Source organism: Syngnathus floridae, chromosome 19, assembly GCF_059516105.1.
Source record: "Syngnathus floridae isolate MCC-2025c chromosome 19, RoL_Sflo_1.0, whole genome shotgun sequence".
NCBI classification, from domain to species: Eukaryota; Metazoa; Chordata; class Actinopteri; order Syngnathiformes; family Syngnathidae; genus Syngnathus; species Syngnathus floridae.
The window spans coordinates 3,303,342-3,310,678 of NC_142431.1; the positions used below are offsets into that span (position 1 = coordinate 3,303,342).

Below are 7,337 nucleotides of genomic sequence, written 5' to 3' on the forward strand. Positions count from 1 at the left end.
TATCTTCATCATTTAATCTTGACAGGTATCGTTTTCCAAGAATGAACGTGTGATTTTATGATGTTATCATTAGATGCACGAAGACAAAATAAAACTCTTGGGAAACAAGACGACAACATTCTGAGGAGTCATTGTCAGTGGTGCAAGATCACCATGTTGTGACTTAACCAGTTGCAAGGCTTCTATTGTTCGTAACTTACCGTATGTATTATTTCCTGAAGAGCATTCCATCTTTTGTAACATACTTGAGCTCTGCAATGTGTGTTACTTGGGAACGAGATAGCAAAAGATGTGCTCTGATTATCATGCTTATACTTAAGAATCTTTTCATACAAATCAGGATCATAACAAAAAAAACACAAAATCCAGTCTGACAAATTGTATGCTCTACTTTTAAGAAGAGTCAGAGAGTCTAATAGCCAAAGTGACAAGGTGTGTTTTCTTCAAAATCGAAAGAGAACATTCTTGAGACGCTCCTGAATGAGGATGTTGAGTTAGTAACATTCCACAATTCGTCATTGTACTCAACAGAGATGCGATTGCTATTTGTTCTGTTCACCACATGTACAATTACAGCACTTGATTTTTTTTTTTCTCCTATCAACCGGCCCCGTCACATTCAAAGCCCAAAGGTTCCCTGGAATTCTGCACATCGCCATCATAACTTGAGCAGCACAACCCATTTCGTGCTTTCATATTGTAACAGGACACATGGGATGTCTCCATTCTCCAGAGACCATCTGAAGCCTGGCAGATGGATTACCTTGTCAGTGTGACCCATTCACAAGTGGGAATTATGATGCCCATTGACAAGAAGATCCACCTCCACACAATTCCACTGCACTCCCCATCTGTATGCAAATGAGACCTTGTATGGGGAAAGGGTGTGTGTATTTCATGCCTTTATTTTCCATCACACACCTATGATATAGATATCTACCAAGCATTATTTCTTCTACCCAGAATGTCTCTGTTTGGGACTGCAGAAAGCTGGAGCCCATCCCAGCTGACTTTGGGAGAAAGGCAGACTACACCCTGGCGTGGGAAGTCAACCCACGCTGCCTGAGCGGAAGTCACGCAAATCCCGTTATACAATCGGTGACTTATTTTATTGTCTTAAAATTCCGACGCTAATATCATGCAGGATTTTTTTTTCTTTTTTAGTACATACGTATATGCATGTACAAATCTTTTTTTTTCCCTGGGGATTTTGCATATTGCATATTCCGCCTTCCTTGCATTCCAAAAACATGCATGTTAGGTTAATTATAGACTCAATGGATGGTTGTTTGTTTATATGTGGCTTGCGACTTCTGGCGACCAGTCTGGGGTGAACTCCGCCTCAAGTCCAAAGTCAGCCTAGGATAGGCTCTAGGACACCAGTCACCCAAATGCGGGCAAGCATAATGGAAAATGAATGGGTGGGCGGAATATTCATGTTTGGTGCGGCCCATGCATTCCTTCAACTGAATGTGAAAGTTTGTACAAATTAAGATTTTGGCATCGTTGGAAGTATGTGTTCCCTTATGTTTCAAGTTACCGTATTTTCGGGACTATAAGGCGCACCTAAAAACCTAAAATTTTCTCAAAAGTCGACAGTGCGCCTTATAGTCCGGTGCGCCTTATATATGGACCAAATTCCTCAATTTAAACTGGCCCGAAGCATTGTGTCATGAAATCAATCATAAGTGGCCTGCTGAAGACTATGAGTCATGAATCAAAAAGGCTATGGATCATTATTTTGTGATTATAAGGTAATTTGTTGTGTCTGAAGTTTAAATAGAAAAGATAAAATGGTGCGCCTTATAGTCCAGTGCGCCTTATAGTCCGGAAAATACGGTATATGAATTATGTTATGCACTACAAAGCACTGTAATATTGGCCCACTTGAATTCAGCCCTTGAGGGCTAAAAAATGCTAACTATCACTAAGAAGTAGTAGTTCTGGAGGAGGTTCTGAATATCTCCTAAAAATCATGCCGAATATTTCATTATCCAACAATTTGAAGAGGAACATCTGCAAATTCCAAACAAGCTCAAGGTAACATTTTCATGGTCCATGTTTGGCAGCACATTTTCACTAAATTGAATATTCTAATCTACATTTTCATCTATCCACACCTAAAAGTAGAAACACTGTTGGTCTCTCTTGCAGTTGGGTCATGACCTCATGGATTAACATGCTTTGAGGAAGAGCAGCGGGTGAGCGACTGACTGGTCCAGCCGTAGATAAGAACCGAGGTGAATGCTGACAACCTGTTTCTTTGAAAACAACCAAAGCTGACCTACCGTTTGAGGTTTTGTTTCATTTTCTGCAAGCCGGTGAGTTGTGCTAAGCGTCTGTTGTTGCTTATCGGTATATTTACGAGCGTCCCGAGCTTTACCTGAAGGGGTGGATGGTACGGGCTAATGTCTGTTTGCGTGCCTCCACATGTGGAAGGAGGTTGTCTTATCAGTGATGCTCAGACTGCTGAGAAAATTGACAAAGTGCTACATTTCCTCTTTATCCATATCATCCATGCTCAAAATGGATGACATTTGATAAATTAGGTTAATAGAATTGGGTCAAATTTTTAATACATTTTATAAAAATTATAAATATATAAATTTTTAATTGTTATATTTTTTTTATTTCTATAACTTTGAGGAAATGACAATGTCATTATAAAAATAATAAATAGATAAATTTATTTATTTATAAAATATAAATAAATTAATTAAATATAAATATAATTAAATACATATATAAATGTCATTGTAAAATTATAAATAAATAAATATATTTAGTTATAATTTTTATAATGACATTTATTTATATATTTATTCAATTATATTTAATTTTTTTATATTTTTTTTATAACTTTGAGGAAATGACTGTCATGAAAATTCAGCTCAGCGAGTATCCAAAGTGTTCTGTCATGTGGGAATTATTATTTGTTTTTTTTATTTTAAAATCTGTTTATACAGAGGTTAACCATCATCCGTGAATAGATTGCATTCAACCGTTTGTTAGCTTTTCTAGCTAGGTAAGGGAGCAAAATATTCATGTTATCTTGACATTTAACACAAGATCACACGTCGAGTAAATGCCCTTTATTAGCGTGTTCCAAATATCTGACGAGTGTGTGTACGGCTCACAAGGAAGGTGCCCAGCTGTCATTTCGTGTGAAAAATCCGTTCGAGTGTATCATGCAAGATATTTTGAATGGCATTATTGTCATCCACTTGCTTAACTGGCTAACATGTTTGTCTATGGGTAGGGCTGCAAACTTAATAGCATGCAAATATGCATTTCCCGTTTGTTTGAGAAAGTCTTCCTCTTTGAACAGCAACATTTCACACAGGCTGGCTAGCTGGCTGTCTCGCTGAATGAAACCTGAGCTTTTCTGCATGACGGCAAACAAATGCATACAGTACCACCAGCAGAGCAGAACATAAGGGTATGAAAAAGATACCTGTGTGTGTCAATGGTGACCACGTCTCCTCTTATCTCAGCGGAACTGCCATTTCCACACACTTGATAGCTCAGTCAACCATGGGAACCAAAAGAAAAGGACAGTCAACTTAACCTACCAGGTTCTTCAACATTGGAATAAATACCTTACCCATAAAGTCATTAATAAATTGTTTTGTCAGGTAGTTTAAAATTTAGGTCGGATGAAAATAGGTGATGAAGCCAAAGAAAATCTCAACTTTTATTCGTTATAGCATGAAAGAAGCTGCTATGCTACACAGTAAGACATAATTTTTTTTTTAATTTTCATTTCTACTTCAAAAATAAAGGCAAGCATGATAACACGACAAAGAATGTGGTACGACAGCTCCGAGATGAAAAAAAAAATTGAATTCATGAAAAATGTAGGGTACCTGCAGCTGGCACTTGCGGAATACCAAAAAAATTTATAATTTCTTCCTTATTCACGTCATTCAAGATACTACCATTCTTATATCTTCTACCAAAGCCTATATTGATACTAAATCAGATCAGACAAGCAAAGTTTGAAAGATTTTCCAACATCGAAATGACATCGTTGACCTATTTACAGAACAATTTAACCTTTATTGTAAAGTGTTAATCTCCTCACCAAATAAAAAGTGCAGAAGAAACAATATAACAATATAATGAAGCGGAAGGAAAGGAGGGGGAAAAAAACATCAAATTACCAAACAAAGCCACTCTATTATTTCATTCTTTCACACCACAATTTTGCCGTACATGCTATTGTACTAAAGAGGGGAAGGGTGGTGTTGGCCAGGAAACATATATCAATGATGCTGAAACCTACAACCCTGAGGTCACCACTCAAGGCCATTTATTATTCAAAGTTAAAATCACCCACAGGGAGAATAAACTGCTTTTGGGTCCAAGTGGTGACAGATCATTTTTTTGTCCGGTGTTCCCACTAAAACGAATCAACCAAATTATGAAATACATTTTATGAATTATTACCATGCAAATATTTGCATAAACTCCAGACCTGCTTGTCAATATTATAGCTTGTTTAAAATCTAAAGAAGCCATGCTACCACTAAACCCCTCCAACACACACACACAGGCAAGACCCCAAAAGAGAGATAAAAGAGAATGGGCCCCGTCACTCGTATACGCGTGCACACACACACACACACACACTGAGATCTGAAAAGAGGAAAGCCATGAAAAATGGATGAGAGAAGAAATCCACTTCACCTCCCCCTTGGAGGCTGGCAAACCCCCCACAGTGCTCCTACTCATCATCCCTTCTCCTCCTACCCATACACGGTCCTACAATTACATTTCAGGATTTTATTTTGGATGTTTTGTTGTGCGTTAACATGTTTTGTGAATGTTATTTGTGTTTAACTACCTTTTCGTTTGTTAGTAGGGTACTTCCTAGTGCGTGGAGGATGAGGACCATTGGGCTTCTGCAGTGGCTCATGCAGTAAAAAAAAAAAAAAAAAAAAAATCTGTTTGTGCACATTTATTCACATCCACAACATTACATGGATTCTTCTTTGGACTGCATTTCACCCCCCCTACGAAGTTAAATGAAAATCAATGTTTTCTCTTTTGTTTAATGATTCTCAGTGTGCCTAGTGCAAAAATGACTGCTGTGAAGCGGATGTGTCCATATTGCGCTCTTGGAATGCTGGCTAAAAGATATTTCGGGCGGTCCTGGCATATGCCATTTTGAGGTTATGAAAAGTACGCAGTAAACTAGTTTGAGCAGTGGCATAAGAATGGCATGTGGCGAAAGAAGGCACGCTCACCACTGAATTAAGTTTTTTCCATTTCAATTGTTTTTCTTTATAGTCTGTTCTATTTACTATAATTCTGATTACCAGTGGTTCATCGCCATAGGAACGTAATTCCAATGTAAATAGGGAAAACCTTTTATTCAATTAATAATTGTATTTTTAATGTAGATTCTACATTATTTCTGATGGCAAATGAATATTGACTTTCAAATCAAACATGATACGATATATTGTTTTTATTCACAGACGAATTAACATTTGGTCAGAAATTCACCTTTGTATATGTTGTATAAATTTAAATTACACTTCGGCACTTGAAACAAAAAGTAAAAAAAAATAATGTATTAAAATGATTTAATCCCCCGCGTCATACCACAACTTAGCACAATTATAGCAACCATGAGTATTTTTTTTTTTTTTACAAAGGTTTTGTCGGCCCTGACCTTTCAACATTGGATGAATAGCTTTAAAGCAAATGAATGAAAAGCGTCCATAACATATTTCACCGGGAACCACGAAAGGCACACCCACATTGTTCCTCCACCGCTCAAAGCCAGGTGTGACAACTTAAAACACTCAAATGCACTTATGGCTGTGTGTGAAACGTTCCAGTCAAAGCGGCTGCAGCAGGTCAGGCTATCGACCTTTAAGGCATATCTGACCTTCTGGCAGCCGGCCAATGAGGATGCATGGGACACCAACGTGGTCGTTTCGGGGGTTGGGGGGGGCTCACATACATTTTGATAGTTTTATAGGAGACCCTCAAAACAAAGATAGAGCCTCCCCCAAACATCAGCTTTGGGTTTTGAGTGATTGTTCTTATTTTAATGGGTTTTTATTACTATTTATTATTAGTCTGTATGTGATCTCAATCCATGCAAAATCCCTTAAGTCTCAAATCATCACTTGTGGCTTAGCTCACCTGGGCATACTGTCAAGGGAATGCAAATGACCTAAAAAAAGACTTTTGTCTCTGTGCATGTACAGTATGGATATAAATAGTGTCTTTATATGTGCCACATGTTCAGACCAAGAGAGAAGACATAAATCAACACTGGTTATATCTAATTTGCTTTTACATACAGTATAAAAACAATAGGTAAATATTTTTAGGTTGCAAATTGAATACTGATAAATGCAAATGTGACAAATCAGGATAAGACCTAAATGCGTGTTCTGAGTTTGAACACGGTTTACTACAAACAGTAGAGGGCGCTCTAAACTGATACAAAACAGGCTTGACTAGACGGGAGGAGGACCTCAGTGAACCGGGGCTGCTTCCCTTTTGATACCAAGTCTCAAATAACAAGAGCATCATTTTCAACCCGCCAAACAATCTGGCTGCAATTATTTTCCACCTCTAAAATAATAATAGTCAACCTGGCATTCATTTTATTTTCAAATAATGGTACAAAAGAGAGCAAGGAATAGTCCCAAGAATTGTCTGCATATCCCACACATTTGCAGTTTCCTGCGGAATAGTGCACCTGTTGACCTTTGAAAGGTCATGGTGGCTCTTGAAACATTAAAACAGCTTTAAAATCATTCTAAGAACAAGGAACAAAAGTCACCCATAGGTAAGACTTCAGATAAAGAACTGGAGCCTGGATTGCTTGCTCAGATTGGGAATTTAAACGCCAGAGAGGGGGCCACAATTTTTCATCTGTGCAACATGGGGACCACACACGTAAAAAAATCAACTCACTGAAATTGTTAATATTATCGAGGTAAAACGTTTGTCTTGCATATTCTAAATCTGCCCAAAAAAGCCCACTGACGTTGTAATATAGGGCAACCCAGTGAAAGCGCAACCATGTCTGCCATCTAGTGGTAAATGGTGATATTTCAACTCAAAGCTACCGTTCCCCTGCATAATATTTTACAGGATTCTCAGGATTTATAGCCCTCGCCCCATTTTAATAGAAAATGCATATTGAAGGGAATTTTTTGTTTTTATTGGTGTTGTGTGAGACTAACGCTGAATCATCGTAATCATCGTTGCTTTTGTGCTCAGAAGGATTAAAGGGAAGCCCTTGAAAAAATTCAAGTTTTAGGGGGGAGGAAGATTGGTAGTGGTTGGTGCGGCGGGTTATGGTGGTG

General features: G+C 37.9%; 1 long non-coding RNA gene across 1 annotated transcript; it reads left to right on the forward strand.

Annotated features, from left to right (window-relative positions):
• Positions 1 to 1,958: 1,958 nt before the first annotated feature.
• Positions 1,959 to 5,518, forward strand: LOC148381671 (uncharacterized). Its single transcript, XR_015854388.1, has 3 exons — positions 1,959 to 2,040; positions 2,155 to 2,321; positions 4,865 to 5,518. It is a non-coding gene; the product is annotated as an uncharacterized LOC148381671 (long non-coding RNA).
• The last annotated feature ends 1,819 nt before the right edge of the window (positions 5,519 to 7,337 follow it).